The 18,812-nt window shown below is 39.5% G+C and overlaps 1 protein-coding gene across 2 annotated transcripts in view; it reads right to left on the bottom strand.

Annotated features, from left to right (window-relative positions):
* EPHA3 (EPH receptor A3) overlaps positions 1-18,812 on the bottom strand; it is a 177,178-nt gene that overhangs the window by 145,392 nt on the left and 12,974 nt on the right. For both annotated transcript variants that reach the window (XM_050978116.1, XM_050978122.1), the window contains exon 2: positions 15,892-15,956. The gene's annotated coding sequence lies outside the window, so the exon portion shown is untranslated. The remainder of the gene's footprint in view (positions 1-15,891; positions 15,957-18,812) is intronic.

Genomic DNA, 18,812 nt, shown 5'->3' with positions numbered 1-18,812 from the left:
CTCAAGCAGCTTTATTTCATGTCTCTTCCATGTTACACCCTCAAATTACTTGTCATAAAACATCTGCTTTGAGCAAAACAGTATCTAGGAAAAAAAAATAATTCTATTCACTGGAAGGAAGCTTAAAACCACAGGACAATGAAGTATCAGGTGTTTATGAGAACGTGGAACAAATTCAGAGATGCTGTGAGCCATGGTGTCAATTACATGACAATTACACAGTGAAACACAGATAATTCAGGGTGAAAAGAAACAAATAAGCAGGCTATCCCCTCAGCCCCACCCGGCTGCTTTATTTCACAGCAGCACAGCAGACTGAGATTCTCTTCTCTAGGATTGCATTCCCATTCTGCAGGGCTCTGCTGCATCCATGACCAGGGCCCAAGGGAGCTCCAGAGTGCCCAGGAGGCTCTGGGGGAGTTTATCCTGCTCAGGAAACACAGGCTCAGGAGAACAGTGGGCAAAGGGACAAAGCCCCACTCAAATGCAAAATTTGTCAGTGTTTGACCTTCAGCTGTTTGGGGTTTTTTATCTGCGAGCTAATTTTCCATTCTCATTTTTCCCCATCCACGCTGCAGTTCCTGAGTACAGTAAATCTCTCCTTTTTTTTTTGGGATGTATAATCTCTTTTAATATCCTGTGCTCTCTTATCATGCTGCAGCCCTCCCCTGTAATATATTGTCCATAAATTTTTCAAATGGTATGAACTTCACCAGCTATGGAAATGATTGAAATACAACAGTAACTATTTTGTTCTGACAAAAATATTGTAGGGAGGCTCACACTTGTTCTTGACACAGAAGTAACATCTGGGTCATGCAAATTTAAAAACAGAATAAAATTACTTTAGTCTCAAACTCTAAAAAGACACAACACCAAAGATGATTCTTTGATTTCTTCTGATTTATGATATTCATTGACTTGATCATTAAAGGAGGTGCATAAGCAATTCAAGTCAAATATGTGTAATTAAAATGCTAAAACTCAAAAAAGTGATGTGACATTGTTACTGTTGAAAAATATATCAGCCATAAACACATCATGTGGATGGGCTATAGATCCTATGCCACAAGAAAGAATGAAAGTTAAATTAGGTTTTGTTGAGGTAGTACATAATAACATTTTTAAAAGCACAGTAATCCTCCATGTTAAAATGCAGTTCTTTCTAAAATGATCCAGCTCACTGACTGAAATGTTTAATTTTTGCTCCTTTTTCCAGCTCTTTCCTCAGATAATTCCACCGAACTCAAACAATTGTATTTGTTAAACTGAAACTCTGGTTTGGGTCAATTCCAGCTACACTTCCAGCTGCTAAAGTAGTGTGGTGCCTTTTGAAAATTGCAACTTATTTTTCATGTTCCCAGCTTCCACCTGTCCCAGTATTCCACTCTGTGCAAATTCTATGGCACACTCTTATGCCAAGCAGGCTAATGATCCCAATATGTTACAAAAACTTAAAAATGTGAATTTTTTTGCTGCAAGTTACCCTTTTGACAGACCTTTGGAGTGGTCTAATGACATATCTTACACAAAACTCTTATGCAACTGTAGGTTCAACACCCAAATTTCCTATGCCTACAAGCACAGAAAGCCAGAGGTAATATCAAAAACTGAGATTGCCCTCAGCATTAATGTCCAAATGCTTTCCAAGTTCCAAAGTTTATGCAATAAACTGAAACTATTCAGAGCTGTGGAGTAAAGGCAACACAGCTTAAAGAAGACACAGGAAAAAAATAAATGGTAGAAGGTAAAGGAAATTATCACCTAGACTTTAACTCTGCATACCCAGTGAAAACTTTGCACATGTAGCCATCCATTAAATCTTATTTTGTTATGAAAACTATGAAAGCAAGAGACTTAATTTCTCAAAAGGAGGAGAGTGGTTCAGGCCAAATCACCCCGTGCCAGTGAAAATAAATGAGTTGCTCAAAACAGAAAGGTTGGAATGTTCATTTCTTCACAGTAATAAACAGGTAGGAAGTGGGGAAGTAAAGAATAACTTTTAAGAGCAATAAGAAAGTAGTCAAGTTCTGTAAGGCAGATATCACATTGCACATAGTCAATACACTGCAGTACAAAATCAATGTCTATCAAATTAATTTCTTATTCACTCTTGTACCATCAATCACAAGGAACCTGATATCAATACAATGATCTGGTCTATAGCCTTCATTTGAATTAAACTGAATTCTTTTAATACTGGCTGCTTTCTTTGGGAATAGCAAAGCTTCTTAAATTTGGGAGGGGTTGGGATTTCTTTAACTTCAAGTAAACTAAAAATAAAATACCACTTCCACAAGTGTTTACATATATTGCATTTGGCTGCTCTGATTCACCAGCAGAAGAAGTTCTAGTTTAATCAATATGAGTTTATTTTGGATGAATCTTTTAAAATTATCATGCAAACAGAAAAAAAATACCAACTTGTTTGCACAGAGAAAAGACAAGATTTGTACAGCAGGACTGATAAAAAACCTTGAACAGTCAGGACCTAATGCAACTCACAGATAGGCTATGAAATATGCACTGCACTGCATACAGTATTAAATGTATATAAATTTGTAGAGCTTTTTGATTTTCAATTTCTTTATCATAGAAGAGTGAGTGTGTGCATGGCTATAAAGATATTTGCATTCATAGAAAAAAAAAGACCACAGAGAACTTCTACTCTCTGTCCCTAAAACTGTAAGCAAAGAACTATTAGAATTTTTCTTTATACTGTAATATCTTTGACCAGGATTCTGTATTTATTTTACCCATTAAGGTATCTGCTGAATCATGGAAAAAGAGACTTAAAAAGAAAAAAAGAAAAGAAAAAAGGGAGAAATTGCTGCTATGGAAGGAGTCACTACTTCAGGAACACACAGCCCTCTGGAGAGAAAGGACCATGCTTCCCTACAGACCCCAGAGCAGGAAGGAAACATGGATTCTCTTCCTAGTTTCATAAACAAGAGGAAAAAATAACCTCTAACCCAGGCATGTCTCTTTCTCAGTTTGCAGCTTGTTCATACATGATTATGTATTTTAAAGATTGCATCCTTCATTTTCTTTTCTTCTCCTTCTTCCTGAATTTCCTCTTGGTCTCTCCCTCAGTTTCACCTTCTTTTGCTCCTTTTTAAAATCTATTTTATTGTGGTCTCCTGTTTTCCCCTACATCTGTGTTAATTTCAGTGCACAAAATGTCAAGTGGCACCAAAAAGCCTAATTCTAAAGTATTCTCTGTCAGTTATCCCAAGACAATCTTTCTTGCATTATTCTTTTACACATTTTTAGAGATTTGTGGACACAGAAACAGTGTTTTTAACCTAATTTTGGTTTTATGCAAACTTCAAATTAATCAAATTATTCTGGGTTACTTCTAAGATTCTTCACTTTTTCTTCTTTTTATTTGCCCATTCTCTCTCAGATAACACAATATATCTTTAGTATTTATTTTGACCTTTTGGCATTCTTACTTTATTATCATTTTAATAATGCCATTAGCCATTCCATAACCTTTCCAGTTGCCCAGAATACCATATCCATTGCTCACACCAGCCATCAGTGGTTACTTATTATAATTCTGCATTCATTCTCTCTTCACAACAAAGGCATTTACAGTCACATTGAACCAATGATTCCCTTCAGACACTCACTCCACCTCTGTCCTTTCCAGCCATGACTTTGTTCCACAAAGTCTGGCACACAATGTGATGCCAAAATGTAATTTATATTCATTTTGGTTCATGCATTTACAAAACATTACTCACATTTAGAAAAAAACCCAAACCACAAAACCTTTACATTAACTCATCTCTTTGTTATGTTCAGTGCAGGAGCATTACCTACACAAAGTCATATTTTACTCTTAGCTACAATGGAAATTCAGCACAATTCCAATTTGAGTATGAACAAGGCATAGACAAAGAGAAATAAAACCCAGCCAAAAGTTACTAAATGAACTTGATTCCTAAATACAACACATTGCAAGTGGCCATGACAAAACCTGTTTACTTTTGGTCACAGCACTGCCTTGAACTCAACTAGGGAAGCGGGCTAAACAAACCTACACCCCATTTGGCCAGTGTTTGTAAACACCTCTACCATGCACCAGTTAAAAGGCATATGGTTTTAAAAAGTTCACTTCCAAACATTTCAGAGGCAATTAAATATACATTTTATGTAGAATTTAAAATAAGGTGGCAGATAGAACCCTGCAAAATGTTTGTCCATCAGCATTACAAGAATCCATGAACCTTCAGTTCTGACACTTCCTTGCTCCACTGTTGAATCCTCTTTATTTTTCAAAGGACATAAACACAAACAATTACATATTGAATGCAAATGATATACCTAATAACAGATTATATTCCTCTTTTTCACCTTCTATATAGGAACCTGCCATTCTTCAGATTAAAACCCAAGTGAGTCAAGTAAAACTTTTTGTATTTTCTTTGGTATGTCTTCAGAGTCACCACATTTCAGCCTTTATAACACAGATTACAGACCTTTCACATTGTGTCTCTATTAATAGTGGTTTACCCCAGTAAATTAGCTCTATGGGTTTAATGCTGCCCTCCACCTTCTAAATCAAGACATTGCAATAATGCAGCCACATGCAACAACTGAATTTTCAAAATGTAGCATGCAGTACATGTCAGTTTTCCTAAAAATCTTAAGAACACCAACATTCAACATTTACTATTTTCAAAATATGTTCCATTCTCTCAGCTTTTGCTTCCATTTGATCTATCAATACTTCAATACAAAAATCCCAAACTCTTCAGGAAGTCAGTGGGGCAGCCCACAATGCACTCTCTGCTTGCTGCAGCACAAGACAGACAACACACAACTTTCTCTTAAAACACTGTTTAAATTAAAAGTGTGACAGTGCTGATGTTCAGTAAGGGGTTTGTTCCCAGATCTGCCCATCCCACCACACCCTCTGTGATTTAAAACCAACACCTGCCTTTAATATTTTTAGATACTCCAGTTAGTTCCAGTCTACAGGAATAACAATTCAGGTCTGCTGTGGTTCTGGCAAATCAGCCCCGTAGTAAAGGGAAAGTTTCCACCTGGGCTGCACATTTATTTTGTGCATTACCTCACCACCTCTGCCTGTCCTTCATCCACACAGCACTTTTCTACAAGATCTGATTAACATTCACCCTCTGGATGTTTTCATTGTAAGAGGATGTTCTAATCTGAAAACCATTTACTTCTGAATACACAGCGCTGAATTACGGTGCCATCAGCAGAAGTGCAGCTCAGCCTCTCCTCTAAACATTTCTTCAGGCTAAAACACTTCTACAGAAATGCTCTGCAGTTCAAACATTTATTACCAGGTTTCAAAGTAAAATTAAATTACCATCACAGATACATTATGTTTATTAATAAAGTGTCACAGAAATATTAGTGAAAGTTAAACAGGTAACACAAGGATATCAGGGAACATAAACGCTCAAGTTCCAGTAGCAGTGTTTGCTTTGCCAGGTTACACATCCCATAAGTCTGATGGAATGCACTCAACATGATGTATCAAACTGCACAGGCAGGAAGAAAATTAACTTCTGAAGCTCTGGTTGGGATTTTAATTCTTGTAAAAAGTGGAGAAGTGAGAATCCTGTTTGTTTGAACTCCGAGTGTTTACAGAGGTGCACAAAGGCAGGATTTTGAACAGGTGACAGGCACAAATGTCACTGAATTCATCTCTGAAATATGAAGTCAGACTCTTAGGGAAACCCAGAGTTAACCCAAGCTCTCTCCCTCTCAAAGAAGCCACAGGGTCCTGTCTTTTCTCTGGAACATGAAGGTTGTTGTGGCATCTTTATTCCCTTCTGTCACATGGGAAAGAAGCTCCAAGCCTTCCAGATCAAAGGCACCAGAAACAGCTCCATAAGCAATTCAAATCCAGGTTGTTTTCTGGAGATCTCACTCCACTCTTGGAGTCTTCACTCACCCTCACACCTGACATCTCTCCACACAGAGCTGAATGTTTAATGTCACTATTCCCAAAGCTCTCACCTTCAGCACCTTCAGTTCAGCTGCCATTATTTCCTCAGCTCTTTTTCTTTTTTTGTGTCCCCTGTTTATCCACAGAAAACATTTGGGTTTTTTAAACAAACAAAACCCCCATAAACAAAAATCCAAACAAATAAACCCACCCCAACCAAAACAAACAAATCCCAAAACACTCAATTTCCAAAAAGCACTTCTGTTACTGAATCTTAAACAGTCAAAATCTCTCCTCTGAGCAGAAAATACAATCTTAGGATTTTCTTTCACAGAAAGAGCTATTAAGATTGGAAAAGGTCTTGAAAACATTCAGATTTTGGACAAACATGCCTCCTATTATAAGAGCTCACAAGTTAGTTTAAGGCCAGACTTCTTATTTTTAAGCTGTGAAGAAATAAGAAAGAAATATGCTGTTATCTTTCTTTTCAAGAAATCCCTCCAGAACCCATTAAGCTTATACTTGTTAAATCCCTGGGTTGTAAAAGGAATGTAAACTGAACTGCAGCGTTGCTTTGAGGTGCTTCTAGACTGAAACACTCCATCAGTTACACAGATAAAGCACCTACATCCTTACTTCATCCCATTCTGGGCTATTTTTCCACCACCCTGCTGGAGGTTTTCCACATTAACCTCCCTATTAAGGAAGCCAGGATAGCAGCAAGTATGGCATCACACCTAATAGGAGTGTTCAATACCAAGTTGGAGGACAAATACCTTGCAAAGACGCAGGGATTGTTCAGTCTTGAAAAGAAAGAAAAAAGCTAAGGAATGATCTCATTACAGACTGCAACAACTTGAAAGGGAGTTAGCACAAACTCTCCTCGTAACAGCAGATGGTGTAAGAAGAGAAAACAGCTACAAAATGTGTCTTGAGAAATTCAGGTTAGGTATCTGGCAGAATTCTACCCACTAGAAGCACTGAATCAGGCTGCCTGGAGGGGCTGTTCTATCTCCAACCTCAGACTCCACTATCCAAAACCAGAGCTGCTGACCTGATCGAACCTTAGCAATTATCCTGCACTGAGCAGGAAACAGGGTGGCCTCCTGGCAACTCTCCTAAACAACTTTTAATTTGTCTCTGGTAATCTACATCTCTGAAAATTAGACACATTTCAGTACAACATTTTAATGGAGATTCCAAGTGAAAAGTAGATTCTGATTTATGCCATTCTGCAGCCTGACTCATAACCAACACTATCACCCTCTCACATCAGTCATAACTTTTGGGTGAATTAACTTAAACCAACTTAATTGACTATAATGCTTTTGTTGATATCAATGAAGTCTGAACAGGCACTAATTAAAGGATTAGTGGTCAAAATCTACCTTTAACATTCCAAGATAAACAACTGATATAGGATACTAATTCCTACCTTTCTACTCAGATATAAACTTAGACATCCCGTTTAGAATCCAAATTTCAGCTACTGCAAACAGAAACTTTCTTCTAGATTTAAGAGATTCACTTTGGGGTTAGGCTTTTATTTTGTTTAAAAACACGAACACAGAGCAATTCAATTTTTTTTTCCCCCCAGAGTCCAACTAAAATCAATTGTCAGGCTCTTGAGGAAGGATGGTGTTGACTGCCCCTCCTTGCCTACTGCAAGAGCACACAAACCACATCGCAGCACAGCTCTCATCCCCCCATCCTGGTGCTAACAACCAGCAATCAAATCACCCTGTGTGTCTCAGCTGCCCTTTGGGGCCTCTGGAAACCCAACAGCTGGAAGTAAAGTTTGAGTAATCACAGTTAGGCAGGAGAAACCAAGCCGCAGATGAAATGGCCAGATGTCACGGAGTGAAACTCTGAGATTTCATCACCTTATTATGTGTAAGATGGTATCTCCACCCGGTGCAGAGAGCCCTCAGCAGCACACCGCTGATTAAAAGCAGAATATCGGCACAAAACATGAGTTCCACCGTAACACCTTCCGCTCCAAACACCAAAACAAGAGCACGGAGAACCAAAACAGCGGCTGCTGGCTGAGCTCTGCCGCTGGATGCTTTATCGAGGGACACAGAGCGGCTGCCTGAATCCTGGCGTGCCTGTCCGGGCGGGAGGAGCGGGACAGCATCCCGGGGCCTGCCGGGGACATCGCCACCTGCCGGGACACAGAGCGGGGACTGGAGGCGGGATGGGGCTTGGGGAGCCGGGATGGGGTCTTGGGAGATAGCGGGGACAGGAGGCGGAATCGGGCTTGGGAAAAGAGATGGGGACTTGGGGAGCGGAGATGCTGCGCTCGGAGCGAGCCGGGCTGTGCAGTGCGGGCTGAGCCCCCGCCGGTCCCCGCTGGTGCAGCACACCAACACCAACATCCCCGCTGGGCACAGAGTCATGGGAACGCTGTTCAGCTCTCCACCAAGCCCCTAACTCTCCTCCAGCGGGATGGGAACAGCGAGGCGGTGCATGTTCCTACCACACTCCTCCTCCCCCATCATCATCATCATCATCATCGCACACTGCTCTGCCGGAGCCGCAGCCCGTCCCGGGGAGTGCCGCAGTGTCCCCAGGGCTGGCGATAGCCCAGGCCGGGGTGAGGGTGCCCGGAGCAGGGAGGGGAAGGGCAGGAGATGTTTTTGGGGCTGGGGCAGGGAGGGGAAGGGCAGGAGATGTTTTTGGAGCCGGAGCAGGGAGGGGAAAGGCAGGCGATGTTTTTGGGGCCGGGAAGCGTTCCCCGCACCGCCCGCCCGGCCGGCGCTGAGCGCCGCTCCCTCTCCTCCTGCCCCGCCCGCAGTCAGGCTTGAGAGCCGCTCCGGGCAAGAGAAAGCGGGCGAAATTAGGAAATTATTTACCACAACCCTCAGGCTGTTTTCACAAATAACTTTAAAAAGACAGGGGGAAGAGGGAAATCAAGCAACGGGTGTCTCCTGCCTTGAAGCATCCTGCGAGTCTCTCTCCTTCACCCTGCGGCCATCGGTGCCCTTCGCTCCCACTCCCCAACTCCTTTTAAAAGGACTTCTAGAACTACAGTAATCTCACACTGAATGCTTACAGATATTTGGGGGGAAAAGAAAGAAAATGCAGAATAAACTACCTAGCCAAAGTATTGACACCAAAAAATGCAACCACAGCAAAGCTAGCAGGAGAAAACATTTATGGGTTTTTTAAACTGGAGACGGGAGTTGCTTGTCTTGTGGACTCGATGTTATAAAAACAGTCTTGAAACCGACTGTAGCGTGCCCCTGTGATAAATAATATTGCTTTTCATGACAGTTCCTGTATTTACTTTGTTCTGTTCTGGTTTATGCAAATAAGTTCAGCACAATAGCATAAAATTATGAAGTAAGCATTTCTTCACAAAATGAAAAATATCTCATGGCGATGAGACCATTTGAGAGAGCTTCTCACAAATGGCCTGGACATATGCTGGCAGAAATAAAATTCTGCCCATGAGGAGAATGATCTCGCTTCTAAACTTTGAAAGTTAAAAGCAAAAATTGGAAGCTGGAGCATCTCCATTTCCAATTTTAAGTAAGATCTTTATTTAATTCTTGGAGTAAAAGCCAAAACTTGCCCTTTCTTCTTTTTTTTTCTTTTTTATTTGAAACCACAGAAAACAGATCAACAACCTTATTACCAGTAAATAAAAGGACTGATGAGGTTAATGAAATATGGGGAGGGTGTCCATATTTTTCATTATAAAATATGTTATAAGGACATTGCCCTTATTGTACTTTTTCTTGTTCTTATAATTATTAATAGAAATCTCATAATTTGAAGTAACATAGTAAAAAAATAGAAAAAAGAAAAGCCTCCCTCCCTTAATAATAATCAGTGAAACTAGCACAGTTTCTACTTTAGATCAATTTAAAAGCTCTTTTAAAAATGTACCAAAACACAGCACCATTATGATCACATTGAATTTTTGAAATGAATGCAATGCAGACTACAATTATTTTTTAAAAAATAAATTTTAGGAATATTCCACTGCTCCACATTTTCAAAAGAAAGGCATTTGTCTCTGGTAACAATTCCTAACAAGACCAGGGATGCATAAAATTCTGAAGTAATATGTTTAATCTCTTTCTTTTCCCCCAAAGCATTTATCTTATTTCTTTAGTCAACTCCACTTAAGTTTTTCAATTTAAACTTCCCCTTTAAATGCATGCTTAATGCAAGCAGCAGAAGATAGTGCACAGAAGAAACACAAGTCAAAACCAGTTAAATACACTGTCATTGACTACTTACACACTGCCTCTGAAAATATCAACAAAACTCACATTTATTTAAAATCAGTCAAGAATATAACAATATTCACAGAATTAACATATCTATCTGGCCTATCTCACACCTTTATGTTGCTACAAGAAAGATCTATCAGAAAGGGGAAAAAAGTATAATAGAAACAATTTTCTTTTCCTAATTCTGATTTTTTGTAAAAGCAGCACCCACAAAGTGAAGAAACCACAATTGCATTCTGATTCAAGGCTGAGTGTGAATGAAGAGACTTTAAAAATTCAGAAATCAGGCAGATTTTTAATTGTTTCTCTCCAAAGAAAAATCATTGATTTTACAGCAGAACATTCAGAGAGTTTTATTGCAGCAGGAGGAAAACAAGAAGTCTAAAACTGAGAAACAGCACATGCTTGATTACAGAAAACTAAGGGGAAAAAAAAAACTTTTATGAAAGCTCTTACTTTTTAAAGTTTTCACTATTTTGAAAAAAGGAGAATTGAGTGAAACAAAAACACTTTCAGTGCACCCCAAAAGCACATAATAAGTGAAAAAAATGAGCATATGAACAAAATAATTTTTTTTTTCCAATCAGCCACTCACTGTAAGAAGAAACAAAGTCTATGAATCACAAAACCAGAATCCCATGTGGTTCATTTGACTTGCAAGCGTCACAACAGTCTGCCTGCATTTCAGACATGATACACAAATTGTGGAAGGCAGGGTAACAGTATGAGGTTGTAAGGAGACCAGAGCTCAGGCAAAACAGATAAATCTTGATTTTACCAGAACACATTGTTTTAAGAAGTACTAAGGAAATTCCACTGCTAACAGATAGGGAAAAGAAAGTATACAGCATTCCATGATTGTTTTCATTTTGAAAAGAAGGACCTAATTTTTTATTTTACAAAGATATCTTTAAGTTTCAGTCTTTTGTCTCATACCAATTGTTTGATATCACTGGGTTCACTTTGAAACTAATTTTCACAACCACTTAGTGATTTCAGCAACACTGCCTACTTTATATACAGTACTGCTTAGAAGTTGTCAAGTTTGGTGTCAGACAAAAAAATGAACACAGGCTGAGATGTCAATCAGCATCAGAAAAAACCTAAAATGAGGTGTTTGATAAATTTTTGTATTTTTGTTGGCCAGTTTCAAGGTTTTTTGGCAGCTCAGCTGCCCTGAGATTCTGCAGTGGTGTGAAAATGTGAGACTTGTGCAAGGAAGAAAAACTTTGCATGTTTTTTTGTGCCCGGCTGAGGGGAAGGCTGAAGGAGAGGCACAAGGAAACCCACTGGCATTAAGGACCTACTGAAAAATAAAAAACAAAGCCAAACCTTCTGCAGAACAGGATGCAATTAACAGCAAGACACAAAGCTGCAGGAAAGCAAACCTCGTGGAAATACTTATCAATCTTCAAAATGTCTTCAGCGTTAACAGAGAAACTTTCCAGTCACAGTGGGCTGAGAAACTGATTCTTGAATAACATTTATTTGAGAGCACCTTCACCAGAGCCAGGATGTACCCTGGACTAACTCTCCTCTGCCTTCACCTAGTCACAAGGGACATCCAAAAGCTTATGTAAGTCAGGCTCTTCTGCAGGCACTCTGTCCACGATATCCCCCAAAAAGAAAAGTCCCAAAAGTTTTTATAGTGCCACACATTAGTCAACTATTGAAAGCAGAACAAATGAAACCAAGGAGGCTGCCAGCAGCCTGGGTAGGCAGCAATGCAGCCTAACGTGACAAACTACTTTCAGGCTTTTGAAACATAAGAAAGGAGGCATTTTGCTCACTTTTGCTTGGATTATTTTGATTCTAACCCAATTTTTGGTTGATGGAAAAACTCTCATTAATCTCAGTCACGCAGGCTCTAGCCTGCCTGGCACAACACCAGCTATTAGGGGAGCAGGGAATGTTACCCTTCTCTCCTCAAATACTGATGAACCAGTTTCCATTACTGACATGATCAGCTTGATTTGTTCAAATGACCATCACAGTGACCACTAAGAAAAAGACAAGTTGTCCTCACCAGATTTCAAACTAGGTGCCTAAAAGTTTAGGTACTGAGTATGGCCAGCCCTCAAAGAAATCTACTGTTTCTGAAGAAACTCAGGGATTTAGAAAGCTGTCAAGATCAGAAACAGAATCATTATTTTTCCAATCAGCCTTTTAAATTTTGTCTGCATTTTCCTAACTTTAGCCATGTACAGAACTCATTGAGGTTGGGTATTTTTTTTTTTTGGTTAGAGTTGTCTCAGTTATGGTTCGTATTTCCTGACGTGGTTTGGTTTCTTTTTTGAACAATTATCTTTTACATGACAGTAAAAAAATGCCACAGCATTCCTTTCTCTAGCTACAAACAAAACAAGATAAGAGCGATTTCTCTGTTACTTTTCTCTGACTACATGAAAAAAATATGACCAAAAATTTCAAGTTCATAAATTTGACTAATTACACGTAAAGACTGAGTCACAAGCTGCGTGACTGCAGAACGATGGATTGAGATTATGTCACGAATGAATTTTTTTTTTTTCAAACTTCAAAAAAAAAAAAAAAGATGGAGCAGGAGTCACATACATCTTTCTCCCTAAAAAATGATGCTGAAACCAATAAAATTCCTCCCATGAATATGCAAAGCAGGGTTTAGACTGTACTCCTTTTGTTCTGTATGAATTATCCATCACATTTCTATTGTATATTATTAAAGTGACTTGCTTTATCCTCCCAACCCCCACATCTGTGCTGCTGTAATTTATGTGAATTACGGTTAATGATCATTTGCATTATGCTTAATCAGCATATCAATAATATACTCTGCACAGAGCAAGCAGCTCTTCTTTCTTTCCCTTTTAATGAAACCTATAGAAATGGAGCTGGGGTTTGACTGATTGGCATCACAAAAAGGTTGCCTGGGCAGGTGCTGGGGATGGTGGCACAGGACAGGGGCCTTGTGGCTGCTGCCAATCATGCTCAAGCATCAGCAAAACCTGCTATTATATTTTTTACTTCTTGTGCCTCGCTATCTGGAGGGGCCAATGCTTTGTGCTGACAGGGTTTTAATGAGCTTGACCAGATCAGTGTTCCTGGAGCCAAGGCTGTGGCTCTGTGGGATGGTTCAAGAAGAGATCACATTCTTCCACGGTGATATTACTCACCAGAGTCTAAACCACTGCCATTACAGTGTGCTCGTGTGGGACATAGAAACCCCTGAATACCAATGAGCTACAAACCTTAACATGAATATTCAGGAATTTCTGGAAAGCTATTATTACATATGCCCAAGTCGAGAGAACTTACAGAAATAAAGAAGAACCACTCAATTCGGGTCATTTTGCCAGAAATCAATATCATGTATCAACAAGATAAAATTATTAACCTAGTAAGAGGTTTGTTAAACACTTCAGTTAAATTATTTTTAAAAACTCTGTCAGTCACCAGCTTTGGTGTCCTGACATTTATGTGAACACTGCTGCACGCTCGAGAGGAACTGGCACGACACCAATATTCTCATTTGTGAGTCACAGCCTCCAGTGCAGCTCTATCAGCTTTACCTTCTAAATCACTGCTCTGCTATTAGCAATCTTTCAATATGATGTGACATCTTTATTATAATGTTTTTCCACTGAAGTTTAAGTTCATATTTTAGCTCAGAGACAGACACAGCCATATTTACCAGGTTTAATTAATTGACTATAAATAAAGGGCTGTAAGAGGAAGGCGCCTCTCTCACACCATGCTCAAGTTGTCACCATTTAACAGCAAAATGCCAATGGGGATAGGATAAACATTGTTATTTCTACACTTTACATTTATATTTCAATATGTAAGCCTAAAATTTCAAGGTATTTTGAAGACTGCAGTCTAGAGGCTCATTTCTCTTCCAGAAACAGTCACAGCATGTGATCTACATTAATTTACTGCCACGCGATTTTTAACGAGGAATTTCATTAACTTGCAAGAACATCAGTGAAATTCCATAATTTACTTTGGCTTCGATACCCGAGGATATGGCAGTAAATAGGAACAGCATGTACAAACACACGCAAACAACAACTTGGGCTGGATTTACCTGACAAAAACTTGCAAAAGCCAATAAAATTGACCTTGACAGATCCAGGGGCCCTTTTTGGTGGGGTAACGTAGCACATCTGTTTTCCTTATAGCCCCCATGATACCCTGCATCATTCTCTACCAACTGTTTCAGGCATCCAAGGCAGGAGAGACACAGCTGCAGGGAGCAGAGCAGCAGATCTGCACAGCTGCAAGGAGCTCAGCAGAGCAGGAGAGCAAAGCAGAGGAGCAGTGGGAGCTGGGAGAGAAAGGCTTCATAAAAAAAAAAAACAAACCACACTGATGAACTAGAAATTGCTGGAGAGTTCCCTCTTGGACATCCTGTTTAGAGATGTTTCTTGTTGGGAAAAGTCAGCAGAAAAAGCCACTAGGAGGAAACCTGAACCCTCTTCCCACTTCTTTCCCATGAGAATGGAACAATTTTTTATCCAGAGAGAGATCCATGCAGAAACTTAAACAATGAACCAAACCTTCATCCTTAAGTACTGCTAAACACCTGTGTAATGCCTAATATCAAGAAGGCACGACTTAAACATTAGCAAAGGAATCCCATGAGGCAGAGATGCAAAGGCACTGTTAACACTGATGCTGTAAAAGTGATAAAGGTGAATCAACAGCTTGCCCAAAGCTTAAAAAAAAAAAAAAAAGAAAAAAGAAAGAAAGAACAGCAAAAGAAAAGTCTCACAGGTGCTTTCTTTCAGCAAAAGCTTGATGGCTCAGCCTTCTCTGAGAGCAAGGGTATGGGGGTTCTGGACATGGGGGTTCAACTGCCAAGCAGGTTTTTTTTGTGTTTGGGGAAAACAGAATGCAGGAAGGCAAGAGTCATCCTGCATATCTGCCCGATGTAACACAGAAAGAGAGAGGTGGGATGTTCCTACACACAAACACACATTCCACAGAGACATGGAGGTGGAGAGTGAGCACATATCAGCATCACTAGAAGATATGCACCATTTAGTCATCAATATGATGTTATTCAAGAAATTTTTTAAAAGAGTCTTGCTGGCAAAAACTATGCAGAAATGATGGAGTTAGCAAATTGGAAAGCACAGGTGCTTTAAGACTGCACTTCTAAATCTTCCAATAGAATACCAGGTTTCATTAGATCTGGATACGAGGCAAACAAAACCACCAACCACCTCCAGAACATTATGTAGACATTTCTGTAGTAATACTTTAACTCATAACTTGAAATGGTTTAGCAACAATTCAGCACAAAAGTTACAAATAAGTACTTACATCAGCACTTATGTCCACACAGCTCTCATCTCCCACCACTTCCATCTGAGCAAATTAGCAAGTAACACCATGGAGCAGAGCCATGATCTCTTTTAGAAATACACTTTATGACAGAGAAGGAGCAGTACCCAAAGAGAAGTGTTTGCTGCTGTTGTTCAGTGCACCTCTTGCTTTCCTGTTTCTGCCCGAGGAAAGAGCCCTTCCAGGGCTTTACCTGCAGTGGGATGGGTGTTCTAAAGAGAAGGCCCCACACCTGTGTAATCCATATTTTGCAAATTCAGAGGAGATTATTTCTGCATCTCCAGAGACCCAGCCTTATGGCCCGGTGTCCTCTGAAGAGGAAACAATGGTTAAACAGCACATTGGTCTGCAGCAGCCCTTTCCCATTTCACACTCCAGTGAACTCACCCCATGCGACGGGTAGGAGATCCAGCCCAGCTCCCCTTGAATTGTTTTGGAATCCAGCAGATTAACTACAAAAGAAGACACAAGGAAGAGGAGTGAGTTTGCTTTGCCTCTGCCCAGTTAACCTCAGTTACCCACACCCAGAGCTGTGTTTATTTGAGGACCCTGTGAGCAGATGATTTGTTCAGGTGGCCTGGCGGTGAAGCTGCACAGAAGAAAAAGACAGACAAATGAAAAGGATCATCTCCTTTAGCTTAAAACACTATGAACAGCAGACAGGGCAACTTCTGAAAACCAGAAAAGTGACAAAAACCAAACAAGGGATCATGGCTAAATTAATTGCAGCAGGGGGTGGGAACAGAACTCTTCTATCAGCTGCACAAACCACGGCGTTTTCCCCTTGGATGCTTGAAATTTGGGTCACTGCATCTAACTGAAATGGTGAGATCTGAATATTTAAATCATTATTTGATTAAAGGCATCCATTTGGCATCTATAATCTCCTCAGAATACAGGAATAAATAATGAAAGCTGATTAAAGTCCTTCCTGCAGTTCTTTCTTGCTTCTGATCTAATTTGTTCTCAAATTGTCTTGCAGTAGTGTTTTCTAAATGTCATGTGTAACACATTAGATACGAAACTAATTATTTACAATGTTACAAGTTCAGACAAACCTGCTTTTAAAGAGGGCCAGCAATTGATTGCAAAACTTGCTGTGATTTTTTTTTGAGCCATGCAATAATTTTCAGTGTGAAAAGGAATATTTTATTTGTAAACAGTTTGATAGGTATTTTCCAGTCAATCAAATCACAGTGGATTTATACCTATTTTTAAACACAATGGGTATTTCAAATAAATACATACATCAAAATTAAAGGATATTCTTCTTTTGGCATTTATTTGTTTCCCACAAGCACAAAAATAAATTCTTTTCCTCATCTTGGCCATATGGCCTCCAAGTGCTTGATCACACACTTTCCTAAGTAACCACTTCTTTATCAACATAAAGCAGAACAGTTGTATTTATACAAAATACTGCATAAAAGAAAATAGCCTCTATATAAATATCAATTAATGAAGTATTAATACTTCATAGCAACACCATAATATTTATTATCTGCAATCTGAGCTTACTTTTTTGGGTGTGTTCACCACCCCCCACATCCCCTTTATATTTTTTCCCCCCTTCAGTATGGAAATAATGATAATGAGAATTGAAATAAATCTCACCATATGCTAGGACATTTTAACACCTGACAATGAGAGATTTATTAGAGGTAGCCACTGTAACAGCTTCATCTTCTATTTGTTAACCTGAAGGGTTGTCACTGTTGCCAGAAGCAGATGGCCTGAGCATAGGTGTTCCAAGTAAACAGAAGAACAGGAAACAAAAAATGAGGAACAATGTCAATGAATCAGCGGAGTTAAGCCATTTGTATTATTTCATCATTCTCCTTTTAACTGCTGTTTAATTTTGGACACCACTTTAGAAAAAATAAAAGGAGCTCTGAAGGCATTATTGTTACTGTTAATTAGGATGTGCAGAAGTAGATGCAGGTGTAAAGTATTAGAAATAAGACTGTCCTATAAAGAACCATAAATAAATATATTTTCTACATTTTTGTGCACACATATTTGTGTTTTGTATAGATATATGTGCACTGCTATACTGCCAGGACTGAGCTGCTCTGCCATCCATGTGAGAAAAATGTTTCCCCTTGCAGTTATACTCCCCTTTAAAAGAAAACAATAGCCCTGTTTTATCTACATCAATAAACAAAATCTCTTTACTAATCTTACAGAAAGAACATCATCCAGTGCTACACATTTCTTAGCTTTGAATCAAGTCCTCAATCACGCAGACAAAGAAAAATCAGTCAGTCCTTTATGGAGTGCACAGGGCCCTAGGCAGGCTACTCTGCAGCAAGGTTTGCATCCAGAAAAAGGAGACAGCAATAAAAATTCACAAGGAAAAGTGCACTTCTCATTTTTTTGTTAGCAGAAATTCCCACAGATTCTAGATCTCCTGGGATGAGACAGATCTGTTTGCCATGCATCTGCATTGCACAGTGATGAAGAAAGTGTGACTCCTGACGAAAATCACTTGGCAAGAAGTGGCTGAGGCAAATCACCCAGGAGCAAGTGATATATCTGATATATAATAAATGATAGATAATAATATATTATTGCATTAATTATATATTATTTAGTCATTCAGAACGAGCTCCTTGAAAACCTGATTGCAGCCACTCTGAATTTGATGAGTTCAGTCCAAACTCATCAGTTTTATCTGCAAAACACATCCAGGCAATGGACCCACAGCTTGGTGCAAGTTCCCCCTCTCTAGATCTGCCCTGCAGGTCCAGCTTGCCCTCACAGGCATCTCAACAGGCCATGGGTGGCAATTAAATGTTCAGTGTCTCCCACAACAGGTGGGTGCCTCAGCCATGGGACAACCTGACATCATCCAGATCAGATCTATGCAGTTAAGAATAATTGTCCAGTTCTCTTCTTCATTCCCCTTTCCTCTTCTCCTTCAGACTGGAGGCACTACTTTTCCATGCTCCAACCTGTTTCACTACATTTTAGAAGTCCTTACAAGGGAGGTTTTCACACTGGCTGCAGGAGGCTTCTGGTTCAGATGTGTGTTGTGCTGTTCCTTGTAGTATCTAAAATGCAAAAAACATGTTTCCTTTCAAGTAGTAACTTGAAAAAAAAATACCTTCTTCCTGATAAAAGCTTCTAGGATACTCATTTTCCCTGTGACTTCAAGAGAGTTGCACATCTCAGCAGAGAGGAAACAATAATGCAGAACTTAGAAGATGCAGTCCTGGTCTCTAGACAAAAATGACTGGGAGAAGCAATGGTACATTTTGTCATTGTATGTCCTAAAACTCCATATTAATCTGGAAATTGGAGAAGAA

Source organism: Serinus canaria, chromosome 1, assembly GCF_022539315.1.
Source record: "Serinus canaria isolate serCan28SL12 chromosome 1, serCan2020, whole genome shotgun sequence".
Classification (NCBI taxonomy): domain Eukaryota; kingdom Metazoa; phylum Chordata; class Aves; order Passeriformes; family Fringillidae; genus Serinus; species Serinus canaria.
The sequence above is the reverse complement of the archived record's forward strand: the minus strand, read 5'-3'. Positions and strand labels throughout refer to the sequence as shown.